Source organism: Ambystoma mexicanum, chromosome 14 (assembly GCF_040938575.1).
Source record: "Ambystoma mexicanum isolate Mex_15411 chromosome 14, UKY_AmexF1_1, whole genome shotgun sequence".
In the NCBI taxonomy this organism is placed as follows: Eukaryota; Metazoa; Chordata; class Amphibia; order Caudata; family Ambystomatidae; genus Ambystoma; species Ambystoma mexicanum.
Genome location: NC_090940.1, coordinates 555,143,111 through 555,156,949, shown reverse-complemented (window position 1 = coordinate 555,156,949; position 13,839 = coordinate 555,143,111). Strand labels below are relative to the sequence as shown.

Here is a 13,839-nt window from a genome sequence, read left to right as displayed (position 1 = left end):
TCCAGTTGTGTGGGGATAAGAGGATACGGGCAGTGTGCCAGAATTTGACCAGCATTCGTTGTGCCCATTTTTATCAAGCGAAGGTACTCAAAGGGCCAGTATTTTGCCAGTACTCTGCCAGGAACATAGCTTGCCAGGGCGCAGGGAGTATGACATCAGTGTGCCACGAGTTCATTAGCAGTGTGACCCACGCATTACCAACCGTGCACTTTTAGCGTGCCGTGAGGTTACTATCAGAGTGCCACGAAGGTGATCGCCGTGTGCCACAAGCATGCCAAGGGTGTACTAGAAGTGCGCCTAAAGTGTAAGAGCAGTGTGCCACCGGGATTGTGTTAGAAGCGTGTCCCGAATGAACCACGGCCGTACCAGCAGTGCGTTGAAGTGTACTAACACGAGTGTGCTGCGTTCGTACTAGCTGTAGCCATGAGTGTACTAGTAGCTCACTTGAAGTGTTCTAGTCGCGTGTCACGAGCGTACTAGCAGTGCACTTGAAGTGTAGTACCAGGGTGCCAAGAAGTTTACAGCAGAATGCCAACCGCATACCAGCAGCGTACCGTTAGCGTGCCACCAGTGTAATAGGAGTACACATGAAGTGTAGGAGCAGTGTGCCACCACGAATGTACTAGAAATGTGCCTCGAATGCACAAGTTTACTAACAATGCACCATCATAGTTCCATGAAGTGTCATAACTCGAGCGTACCAGCAGTGTGCCACGAGTGTACGAGCAGTGCTCGGAAATGTCCTATCAAGAGTGTACCAGCAGTGTGCCACGAGTGTACTAGCAGTGCTCTGAAATGTCCTATCACGAGTGTACCGGCAGTGTGCCACGAGTGTACTAGCAGTGCTCTGAAATGTCCTATCACGAGTGTACCAGCAGTGTGCCACGAGTGTACTAGCAGTGCGCCGAAATGTCCTATCACAGGTGTACCGGCAGTGTGCCACGAGTGTACTAGCAGTGCGCCGAAATGTCCTATCACGAGTGTACTGGTAGTGTGCCACGCGTGTACGAGCAGTGCGCTGAAATGTCCTATCACGAGTGTACCAGCAGTGTGCCACGCGTGTACTAGCAGTGCGCCGAAATGTCCTATCACGTGTGTACCGGCAGTGTGTCACGAGTGTATGAGCAGTGCTCCGAAATGTCCTATCACGAGTGTCACGGCAGTGTGCCATGCATGTACGAGCAGTGCTCTGAAATGTCCCATCACGAGTGTACTGGCAGTGTGCCACGCGTGTATGAGCAGTGCTCTGAAATGTCCTATCATGAGTGTGCTGGCAGTGTGCCACGAGTGTACGAGCAGTGCTCCGAAATGTCCTATCACAAGTATACCGGCAGTGTGCCACACGTGTACTAGCAGTGCTCCGAAATGTCCTATCACAAGTGTACCAGCAGTGTGCCACGAGTGTACTAGCAGTGCGCCGAAATGTCCTATAATGAGTGTACCGTCAGTGTGCCACGCATGTACGAGCAGTGCGCTGAAATGTCCTATCACGAGTGCACCGGCAGTGTGCCACGAGTGTACGAGCAGTGCGCCAAAATGTCCTATCACGAGTGTACCGGCAGTGTTCCACGCGTGTACGAGCAGTGCGCTGAAATGTCCTATCACGAGTGTACCGGCAGTGTGCCATGCATGTACGAGCAGTGCGCCGAAATGTCCTATCACGTGTGTACCGGCAGTGTGTCACGAGTGTATGAGCAGTGCTCCGAAATGTCCTATCACGAGTGTACCGGCAGTGTGCCATGCATGTACGAGCAGTGCTCCGAAATGTCCTATCACGAGTGTACTGGCAGTGTGCCACGCGTGTATGAGCAGTGCTCTGAAATGTCCTATCATGAGTGTGCTGGCAGTGTGCCACGCGTGTACTAGCAGTGCGCCGAAATGTCCTATCACGAGTGTACCAGCAGTGTGCCACGAGTGTACTAGCAGTGCTCCGAAATGTCCTATAACGAGTGTACCGGCAGTGTGCCACACGTGTACGAGCAGTGCGCTGAAATGTCCTATCACAAGTGTACCGGCAATGTGCCAGGAGTGTACTAGCAGTGCGCCGAAATGTCCTATCACGAGTGTACCGGCAGTGTGCCACGAGTGTATAAGCAGTGCTCTGAAATGTCCTATCACGAGTGTACTGGCAGTGTGCCAGGAGTGTACGAGCAGTGCTCCGAAATGTCCTATCACAAGTGTACCAGCAGTGTGCTACGCGTGTCTTAGCAGTGCGCTGAATATCCTATCACGAGTACGCCACGAGTGTACTAGCCGTGCGCTGAAATACCCTAAACCGAGTGTACTAGCAGTGCACTTAAAATACCAGTAGGGAACTATGAGAGTGTTAGCAGTGTGCAGATAGCGTAGCAGCGCTGTGCCACGAGGGTACTTGCAGTGTGCCACCACGAGTGTACTAGAAGCGTGCCAGGATTGCACCAGCAGTGCACCGTCGAAGTGTCATGAATGTACGAGCAGTGCACTTGACGTGTACTGCCATTGAGTGTGCCATGTTCGTGCTAGCTCTGTGCCATGTTCGTGCTATCCGTACACTTGTAGTGTACTGCCATTGAGTGTGCCACGTTCGTGCTAACTGTGTGCCATGAGTCTATTAGCAGTACACTTGACGTGTACTGCCATTGAGTGTGCCACGTTCGTGCTAGCTGTGTGCCATGAGTCTATTAGCAGTACACTTGACGTGTACTGCCATTGAGTGTGCCACGTTCGTGCTAGCTGTGTGCCATGAGTCTACTAGCAGTGCACTTGACGTGTACTGCCATTGAGTGTGCCATGTTCGTGCTAGCTGTGTGCCATGTTCGTGCTATCCGTACACTTGTAGTGTACTGCCATTGAGTGTGCCACGTTCGTGCTAACTGTGTGCCATGAGTCTATTAGCAGTACACTTGACGTGTACTGCCATTGAGTGTGCCACGTTCGTGCTAGCTGTGTGCCATGAGTCTACTAGCAGTACACTTGACGTGTACTGCCATTGAGTGTGCCACGTTCGTGCTAGCTGTGTGCAATGGGTCTACTAGCAGTACACTTGTCGTGTACTGCCATTGAATGTGCCATGAGTCCAGTAGCAGTACACTTGACGTGTACTGCCATTGAGTGTGCCATGTTCGTGCTAGCTGTGTGCCACGAGTCTACGAGCCGTACACTTGACGTGTACTGTCATTGAGTGTGCCACGTTCGAGCTAGCTGTGTGCCATGAGTCTACTTGCAGTACACTTGATGTGTACTGCCATTGAGTGTGCCACGTTCGTGCTAGGCTAGGTGTGTGCCATGAGTCTACTTGCAGTACACTTGACGTGTATTGCCATTCAGTGTGCCACGTTCGTGCTAGGCTAGCTGTGTGCCATGAGTCTACTAGCAGTACACTTGACGTGTACTGCCATTGAGTGTGCCACGTTCGTGCTAGCTGTGTGCAGTGAGTCTACGAGCTGTACACTTGACTTGTACTGCCATTGAGTGTGCCACCTTCGTGCTTGATGTGTGCCATGAGTGTTCTGGCAGCTCACTTGTACTGTACTCGAAGTGTGCCAGGAGTGTACCAGCAGCGTCCCTGTAGAGTGCCAGGAAGGGCGTGGCAGTGGTATTGGGAGCAGGCTTCATTCATTATTGTACCCTGATCCTGGAGGCAATGTTTAATCAGATTTCACTTTGCATGTAAGTCTGGCATCATTTAATGCCATTCTATAGCCAATCATAACATCGTATCCACCTATTTATTTATTTATTTATTTAATGAATGCATGTATAGACAGGAGGAACAATGCTCTTTTGATCGCAAAGGAACGTATGGTAGATAAGCAATCAGATTGGACGGGAAGCAGGGAGCTTCTTACAATGGGGTGAGCTTGAGGGACATTCTGACCAGGTTGTGGAGGGGAGTAAATGGAACAGTCTCCGGGGACAATGCATAAGTGGACATACATGGATTAAGGACAACCAACATTGGACATTTTTTAGTGCAGGTAGGCGGTAAGAGCAGCTGTTGGTTTCATCAAAATAATGAAGTCTATGTTTCATGTAACTGATTCGCAACAGTGCCCTGATGCCTCTCTGTTTAGGTGCTTTACAAATGAATACATAAATAAATAAATATGTATACTATTTAATCCTTAGAACATTTGAATGTATAGCGCATACAACGCTCTGCTTGATTGTGTAATGCATTGTTGGTCGCACCGCACCAGCCTCAGCACTTCAAAGCCAGGAGTCACTCGAATGAATAATGCAGGCAAGAAGTATATATATTATTATTGAATTCATAATAGTGTCTTTGAATGTATAGCGCATATTATGCAATGTTCTGCTTGATTGTTAATGCATTGTTGGCTGCAACGGGTGTCACTGGAATATCGCCTATTCACGGGCACCGGTTTGGCATTTTTTTTTTGGGCAGGGCAGCTCTGCTCAGCCAAGGCATTTAATTCCCAGCCATTGCCTGCTCTCATCATGATGCAAATACTCTTCCCAGACAGATAGAGCAGCTCTGCCACAGTCAGTAGCGTGTTGAAATTTAGCATAAGCGCCTCGATGCCTGTGGGCTGTAGTGCACTTTACCACTCCAAATAAATAAATAAGCAACACGTGCAGCAGTGGGCAGTGTAATATCACATGCATACGGGCAGATCAGGTGGCACTTTGATGCCTGCTGCAAGCTGGCAAGCAATTTATTTTGCCAACGCTGGCATTTTTCCGTTGCCACACGGGGCTGCGCATGCAGCATAGCACTGCCCGCCGCGTGTCTATGTTCTGAATAGTGGTCCTCAATGTACATAGCTGTGCTGCCTGTGCCAGTCTCTTTATTCTCGTGCTCACTGCATGCAAAGGGGCACTGAGCAGGTGGAGGGGTCGGAGGACCCTTTACAGCTCGTTCATTTATTTGGGTGAGCATCTCGGAAGTTGGTGATGTTGGACTGCGGAGGGGAGGCGAGCTTGTGCCACAGAGAGCAGGTGAACGTGAAGGGGAGCAGAGGAACAGCGGAGGGGGAGAAATAGAGCCATCTCTGGGAGGCATAAGTGGGAAGCGGGAGAGGAAGAGAGGGGGTGCCTAGCAGGTGAGAGGGAACCATGACAATGGAGCCGGTCTCATCAAAGGAGAGTGTGAGTGAAGGCCGTAGGAGTGGGCGAGAGAAAGAGGGAGGTGAGAAAGGGAGGGTGCAGGGAGGACTCGGAGGAAAGAGCAGTTGAGGGAGGAGTGCAGTGAGCGGTAAGGGATAGCAGAAGCTTCTTGTGGGTAACAGGAGGCTTGCAGGCGCCTGTAACTAGCGTCTCTCCAGATGTTTTGGACTACAACTCCCATGATCTCTCACCTTTGGCAATGCTGGCTAGATTTGAGGAGAGTTGGAGAGCCACAGGATGAAGGCTCCAGACTTAGGTCGAGGCAAATGCACCCCAAGTCTCCTCTTCAGTCGCGCTACTGCATGAGAAGATGAAACAATGGCGGCCAGAAAGGGTCTTTACTCGCTCTTCTCTATGGCAGCCACTTTGAGGTTGGGGGCCAACGGGCAGGGACTAGTTGGACCACTCCATTCCTGTATCTTCCGTTAGCAACACCGTTTCCCTCTATAAAAAGTCGACTCTTGACTACACCACCCTTGGCTCAATCTTGGCAGTCACAGAATTAACAATCCAGAGTTTGACCTGCATTACAATTTACTATCCAAAGACCAGCTGACGAGAACAGGAGACGAAAGGCACAGCAAGCCCACAGGGGCCAAGACCCATAGGATTACCAAGCCACAAATACCTGAGGCCAATCTTCAATTACCCCACGGATCCAAGGAATCCGGCTCTGCCATTGCTAATGGGATTGTCCAACCAGCAAGCCATAAACCCATCAACCATGGGCAGCCAAGAATCAATTTAGCCTTGAGAAAGACCCTTAAGGGTCGAAACATGTTCCACCTGACTTATCTAAATCACTGATTAAATCCTTTACATAAAAACTTGAAAAACACAGTTTACCTTATTATTAGAGCAAGAATTACGAGGCCCAACGCTTTCATGTTAATACAAGAGGTGTGGGCATCACCTCTCCCTCCCGTGAACCTGCTGCTAATTCAATTCACCGAAACCTAAATACACTGTATTCCTAACGAGCCAGTGTTGCGCAAGTTGATTCTGCCTCTAGTGCCCACGCCTTGTCATTACAATTTACATACCCTTGCAAATAAGCCAGCAAACTTCCAGGATCGTCCAAGCCCATTCCAGAGCCCCTCATACTTCCAACATTACATACAGTGTGTACTAATGCACAGTTCTCCAAATCTGCCTCGGAAACGCAAGCCCATTATCACAACACTTTAGGACAGACCCAGCTCCTTACAACGATGGTCCACCCAATAGTACCCACACATGCCCATCCCAGCCTCCTCTCGCCCATTTCCTCCCCTCCAGCGGACTACGGTCTGGATATCCCAGGGGTGGGAAGCACTGGACACCATTCCATGGACAAGCCTATGCACCCTGAAACTAGTATGGTGGTGTTTTGGTGCAGTATAAAAGCCAACTAACGTAATAGATTAAAATAGCTTGTCTTGAAGCACAAAAGTGAAAAAGAGGGGCGAGAGGTAGGTGGTTGGGAAAAACATTCATAGATTTATAGTTGAGGCAGGGTGGAAGCTGGAAACAAACTGTAAAGCTGGTAAAATAGCAATGCGGGTTGAGGGATCGCTGCTACTGTGTGCAAACTACAGGTCGCAGGTTCAAATCCCGGCCAGGCCAACTCAGCCTTTCAACATTCCGAGGTTGATAAATGAGGACCAACTTCGGGGTGAGTGATAATTGTATGTAAATATGCTCTATGTCCAGTGCTTTGGCAAAAACGCTATATAAATAACAACTCATTCATTAGGAACCTGGAGGTGGGGGAGGGGGAGATGGAGGAACTCACTGTAAGCACGTGTTGCCCAAAACAATAAAGTCACCCCGAAATGATTGGGGGAGGGATGGAACGATTGGTATCTTTAGGAGGGAAGGTGGGTGGTCACGCCGGCAAGAAAGAGAGAGAGAGAGAGAGAGAGAGAGAGAGAGAGAGAGAGAGAGAGAGGAAATAAACTATATGGGGGATTGAGTATGTAATGTAATAGTCCCTTGTATAGCGCCTTTCACCATTGGTATGGTCCCAATGCGCTGTAGATTGAACGCCCTCTGGGACAGAATGCCAGGCATAAGAAGGTCACCAGAGAGGTTTAGAATGCGTGTATGCATTTTAGCCAATACGAAGGTGGGGGTGGGGGTTGGCCAAGTCCCTGCTGATCACGCATGTCGAGCTGGCATGGGGATGGGTGCTGAGAGGAAGTTTGTGGGCATGCGGGGGCAGAAGAGACGTGTGCAGCTGGACCGCTTTTCTATCATGGGGGATAGCTGCATTCTTATGGTAGCACTGTTGTGCAGTGAGTCTTAATACAGTGTATTGTATGTAGAGGGTGAATGCTGGGAGGTGGTGTGGAGAGCAGGAGAGACAGAAGGTGTGCAGCTAGATTGCATTTCTATCATAGGGGATAGTTGCATTCGTATAGCAGAGGTGTTGTCCATTGTGGCTTTGGCATGGCGCATGCAGTGGAGGGGTGCTGAGCGGTAGCCCGGAGAGTGTTTGAAAGCAGGAGAGTCATTATGTGTGCAGCCAGGCCACATTTATCGCGGGGGATAGCTGCATTCTTATGGCAGAGGTGTTGTGCATTGTGGCTTTGCAGTGACGCATGCAGTGGAGGGGTGCTGAGCGGTAGCCCGGAGAGTGTTTGATAGCAGGAGAGCCATTATGTATGCAGCCGGGCCACATTTATCGCAGGGGATAGCTGCATTCTTATGCCAGAGGTGTTGTCCATTGTGGCTTTGGCATGGCACATGCAGTGGAGGGGTGCTGAGCAGTAGCCCGGAGAGTGTTTGATAGCAGGAGAGTCATTATGTATGCAGCCGGGCCACATTTATTGTGGAGAATAGCTGCATTCTTATGGCAGAGGTGTTGTCCATTGTGGCTGTGGCATGGCACATGCAGTGGAGGGGTGCTGAGTGGTAGCCCGGAGAGTGTTTGATGTCAGGAGAGTCATTATGTGTGCAGCCAGCCCACATTTATTGTGGAGAATAGCTGCATTCTTATGCCAGAGGTGTTGTCCATTGTGGATTTGGCATGGCGCATGCGGTGGAGGGGTGCTGAGCGGTAGCCCGGAGAGTGTTTGATACCCGCAGTCATTATGTGTAAAGCCAGGCCACATTTATCGTGGTGGATGGCTGCATTCTTATGGCAGAGGAGCAGCGTCACCCCTCTTAGAGTAGGGCCTGAAGTGTGAGAAAGAGGGTACTGGGCAGGTGGGGTAGTGAGTCACCAGAGAAGTTGAAAGCAGGATCACAAGAGTGAATGCCATGTGTAACTCCGCTGGAGGCCAAACAAAGGAGAAAGGCAGGCATGGAGAGTAGGGGGGCACCTGGCAGGAGTGGGGTGGGTGCAGCAGTGGGGTGACGCAGAAGGGAACCCCATTTCATCCCACCAGCAGTGCAGCTTTTGCTGGTTTGGATTCAGCGCAGAGAGGCCGCCCCCCTCACGCGTTAATGAGTCCGAGATAATGACATGCTCGCCAATGTCGCGCGGGCTGCTTTGCTGTTATCCGCGAAAAAAATGGCCTTTGTAGCGTGTATCCGAGTCCCGGAGATCAAACCCAGCGGGGGCAGAGATGGGTGGACAATAGGGGTGCTGGGGACGAGGGGGAGGGGGTGAGGAGGAAGAAAGTGATGGGAAGAAGCGGGAGGGCAAAAGAGAGACACTCATCCAGGGTAGCGCAGGGAAGGAGCGAGAGAGAGGACGTGTGACAGGATACAAGGAAGGGGGATAGGAGGCGCAGTGGAAAGACGGGCCCAGAGCCTGGCCGGAGAGAGGGCGGGGTCGGAAGAGACAACATATACACGTGAGGAATGGAAGGCTGCCCCTCAAAGCGACGCCACTGAAGAACAAGACACGGACGGAAAAGGTTAAAAGAGGGGTGATTAAAAATGCAGAACTGAACTCGGGAACGGAAGGGTGGCGGGTGAAGAGAAGACGGAAATGCAAGCAGTCGCGAGACCACCCGAGGGGAAAGTGGGGGTGCTATCGAGGAAGGGGGGGGCAGGGGAAGGGCATTCCTACCCTTGTGCTGTCACTCCCGCGCATCTCGTGTGATGGGGACTTAACGTATCCTGCTTGGCACATCCGTTCCGGGACAGCAGGCAGCCCCTGTCCTGGGGTTGTTGTCACTTGGATGTGAAACTCTCTGCAGTGGGCTGGGGGTGGAGATTACACAGAGATCAGATATACTTTTTTGTATATAGAGACTAGCGTGCAGGCCTGTCTACGCGGGTCAAAGTGCAGGGTTTCATTGACACAGTAGGACCACTACATATCCTAAGCCTACAGCTCCCTCTAGTGGTGACAACAGGCGTGGACCACAGTATGCCCTTAGGGAACAGCTCCCCCTAGCAGAGCATTCTGTGCATTAGGGTAGCCTCTACTGCGCATGATGGCATCGGACAAACATACATTTGGCCTTTTATTATAAGTAGATATTTTACTAGAATTAAGTACATGGGAAGCTGAACTAGTTCAATATCTCTAGTTTAGACCCGCCTTGGCTACCAGGTGGCAGGGTTGATTATGAAGCGAATAAATGAAGCAGAAGAGGGGGGCATTTCTCTGTGTTTGCCTTGTAACTGCACATCCAATAAAGATGTGATTCACAAGCGATTTAATCGACCCACTGCTAAAAGTGAGTCTCATCCCTCTCTTTGCTCTCTTTTGTGAAGTTTGCCTATACTTGAATTGCATGTCTCAGGGAAAGTTGGTGAGGTCCAAAAGTGGTCCCCTTTACGCTCTTGGTTCCTGCAACATGCACAGACCTTAATCGGAAGTCACACAGGTTTTACTAGAAAGGGTGGCTCATCTTTTGGTAGCGAGGCTGAACACTAGCCTGCATTCTGTAAAAGAAAAAGATTTAAGGCTTGCTCGGATCATGAAATAACACACAGATGCAATCATAATGAACACATGAAGTAGGATACATTTGCAGGAGTTGTATTTATGGAAAAGTAAGGCAAATACTTTCACCCTTGAATGCTGTACATAAGGAAAGTGTTGCTAGGGCTGGAAAAGGTCTGGGGCTATGCCAATGTCAGGACTGTCGGGACCTGGGGCTAGCCAGCCTTTTAGTTGTATCCCCTGAGTTTCTATCCGGGGCTACAACCAAAAGACCCAGGGCTATAGCCCCCTAAAACCCACCCCTAGCAACGCCTCTTTGTAATCTCTTTTCTGGATGCTTTGCAGTAATTGTTGCTGATTAGTTATCCAGATAGGGTGCACATTGCTTACAAGGAAGATAGAGTTTAAACTAGGCCTCTGGACATCACAAATGAGTGCTAATACATTATTTGCTGTTCCTTGCAAGTATGTGTCATGTAGGGCCATGTTGGGGATGGGCGGGCAAGGGTGATACCACAATAGCTCTCAGGTGCCCAGTCTCTGAGTGGCTGTTGCTTCTGGATAGCAATCTTGAAGGCCTGAATCGTGGCTATTTATGGCTAGGAAGAAGGTTTGGGGGTCTAGTGGGGGGGGGGGGCACACATTGAGAAGGACTGGAACCAGGAGACAGCACTGAGGGTAAGGGAACGGTTAGGGTGTGAGACCACCGTATCCAAGGTGCGGAATAAAGCGAAACAGTGGTAGCCAAGTCAGGGGAGGGGGCAGAGAATGGGGCGCAGGCGATGAATGGACTTTAAAAATGCAAGTACGAGGTGTCCTGTACAAAGGAAATTGGATCTTAGTGATCACGGCGGGCCCCGTAGCATCGTGCCCCAAAATGGAGACGCGCAGTGGTCTCATAGGTCACTCTTTCCCGCATCCCCCGTACCTGCTACCAGTGTACCCACAAATCCTTCTTGGTGGTGCACTTGCCTTGTTTCCTGTACCGCGTCTCACTCCTCTCCATGAGATGTCGGTTCCCTACCCCCCCAGTGGGTTGGCACTCTGGCCGCAGAGTCCCTTTTTTGTATATGTTTTACCGATTTCCATGTAATGGAAGCAGGGGACATCCCCGCAACCCCTCAACTCATTGTACTATTCAAGGGGGGTAAGGGACACCCCCGCAACCTCCACTCCCCTTGTTTGGTATTACGGGTTTCGCCACATAAGTAATTGCAGAATTGGCCTGAAGGTGAGTAACAATGCAGTTACACACTACATACCCGCGGATTTTGGGAAATAGTTTGGAAGCAGAGCGCGCCAGTCCGATTGTAAGCAGGTGTTTGGGGGCCAGATGAGATTTGTTTTTTGAGGGTGAGTGGGAGAGTCTATATTTTAAAGTGCCAGCGGTTACAGTGAGGGCACAGGTAGATAGGGGTATTTGTCTAGTTGGTACTTCAACTAGAGGGGACACAAGGTGGGTTGGCCAGCGGGAGCATGTGTTCCAGCTCTACAGTGAGGGTGCAAGAGAATGGTGATGACAGAGAGGAAGAGGTAGAGGCAAGGTGTGGAGGGGTGGAGGGGTCTGGAGGAGAAATTCGAGTCAAAACGATTGGCTGAGAGGAAGAAGATGCAGTGGGACATGGGCCGAAGGGCAGTGGGGCATGGGCCGAAGAGCAGTGGGGCATGGGCCGAAGGGCAGTGGGGCATGGGCCGAAGGGCAGTCAGGAAGGGGCAGTAGTGCAGTTGGGCATGGGGAAAAGGGCAGTTGGGCGTGGACAGAAGGGCAGTGGGGCATGGGCAGAAGGACAGTGGGACATGGGCCGAAGGGCAGTGGGGCATGGGCCGAAGGGCAGTGGGGCATGGGCCGAAGGGCAGTGGGGCATGGGCCGAAGGGCAGTCAGGAATGGGCAGTAGTGCAGTTGGGCATGGGGAGAAGGGCAGTTGGGCGTGGACAGAAGGGCAGTGGGGCATGGGCAGAAGGACAGTGGGACATGGGCCGAAGGGCAGTGGGGCATGGGCAGAAGGGCAGTAGGGCATGGGGGGAAGGGCAGTGGGGCATGGGCCGAAGGGCAGTGGGGCATGGGCCGAAGGGCAGTGGGGCATGGGCCGAAGGGCAGTCAGGAATGGGCAGTAGTGCAGTTGGGCATGGGGAGAAGGGCAGTTGGGCGTGGACAGAAGGGCAGTGGGGCATGGGCAGAAGGACAGTGGGACATGGGCCGAAGGGCAGTGGGGCATGGGCAGAAGGGCAGTAGGGCATGGGGGGAAGGGCAGTGGGGAATGGGAAGAAGGGCAGTAGGGCATGGGGGGAAGGGCAGTGGGGAATGGGCAGAAGGACAGTGGGACATGGGCCGAAGGGCAGTGGGGCATGGGCAGAAGGGCAGTAGGGCATGGGGGGAAGGGCAGTGGGACATGGGCCGAAGGGCAGAGGGGCATGGGGGAAGGGCAGTTGGGCGTGGACAGAAGGGCAGTGGGGCATGGGCAGAAGGACAGTGGGACATGGGCCGAAGGGCAGTGGGGCAAGGGCAGAAGGGCAGTAGGGCATGGGGGGAAGGGCAGTGGGGAATGGGCAGAAGTGCAGTTGGGCATGGGGAGAAGGGCAGTTGGGCGTGGCCAGAAGGGCGGTGGGGCATGGGGAAGGGCAGTGGGGCATGTGGGTTTGGGCAGTGGGGAATGGGCAGAAGTGCAGTTGGGCATGGGGAGAAGGGCAGTGGGACATGGGCAGAAGGGCAGTGGGGAATGAGGAGAAGGGCATTGGGGTATGGGCAGAAGGGCAGTGGGGCATGACCAGAAGAGCAGTGGGGCATGGGCAGATGGGTAGTGGGGCGTGGGTAGGAGGGCATGGGGAATGACATTGGAGCATGGGCAGAACGGCAGTGGGGCTTGGGCAGAAGGGCAGTGGGGCATGAGCAGAAGGGCAGTTGGCCATGGGGAGAAGGGTAGGGGGGCATGGGGAGAAGGGCAGTTGGGCATGGGGCTAGGGCAGTGGAGCTTGGGCAGAAGGGCAGTGGGGCATGGGGAGAAGGGCAGTGGGGCTTGGGCAGAAGGGCAGTGGGGCTTGGGCAGAAGGGCAGTGGGGCATGAGCAGAAGGCCAGTTGGGCATGGGGAGAAGGGTAGTGGGGCATGGGGAGAAGGGCAGTGGGGCTTGGGCAGAAGGGCAGTGGGGCATGAGCAGAAGGCCAGTTGGGCATGGGGAGAAGGGTAGTGGAGCATGGGGAGAAGGGCAGTGGGGCATGGGGAGAACGGCAGTGGGGCATGGGCAGAAGGGCTGTGGGGCTTGCGCAGAAGGGCAGTTGGGCATGGGGAGAAGGGTAGTCGAGCATGGGTAGGAGGGCGTGGGGAATGGCATTGGGGCATGGGCAGAAGGGCAGTGGGGCATGAGCAGAAGGGCAGTTGGGCATGGGGCAAGGGCAGTGGGGCATGGGGAGAAGGGCAGTGGGGCATGGGGAGAAGGGCAGTGAGGCATGGGCAGAAGAGCAGTGGGGCATGGGCAGAAGGGGAGAGCAATCATGGCCTGGAGGGCAGATGATCCCTTTCAGGTGTGAGGGAGGGTATGAGGGTGGTTCTGAGGTAAGAAGCCATTCCACATCGGAGGCCTGGAGAGCAGGATACATGCCAGCATCATATGGAGCCGGATGGTTGCCCTCCAATGGGGTGTAAGGAGCAGGCAGAGGGCAGGCAGGGTAGTGGTGCTCTAAGGGATTGATGTGCAAAGAGTTGAAGCCTCAACGCTTGCTCAAGAGAGCTGGCATAGGGGGCTAGTGGGCAATGCCTGGTTTTGCCTGGCTAGCCAGGCTTTGAGTCTGGGTTGAATCTTTGCTTAGTAATGGTGGAGAGAGGCTTAGAGGTATTTCGTGTTACTTCAGTATGGACAGTGTCTAATTTATGGGGGTGTTTGCCAAGGATCAGCCCTGGCACTTATTTT

General features: G+C 52.5%; 1 protein-coding gene across 45 annotated transcripts in view; it reads left to right on the top strand.

The window, feature by feature from the left end:
• Positions 1 to 13,839, top strand: part of NRXN3 (neurexin 3) — a 2,596,979-nt gene that overhangs the window by 1,914,687 nt on the left and 668,453 nt on the right. The window lies entirely within an intron of this gene.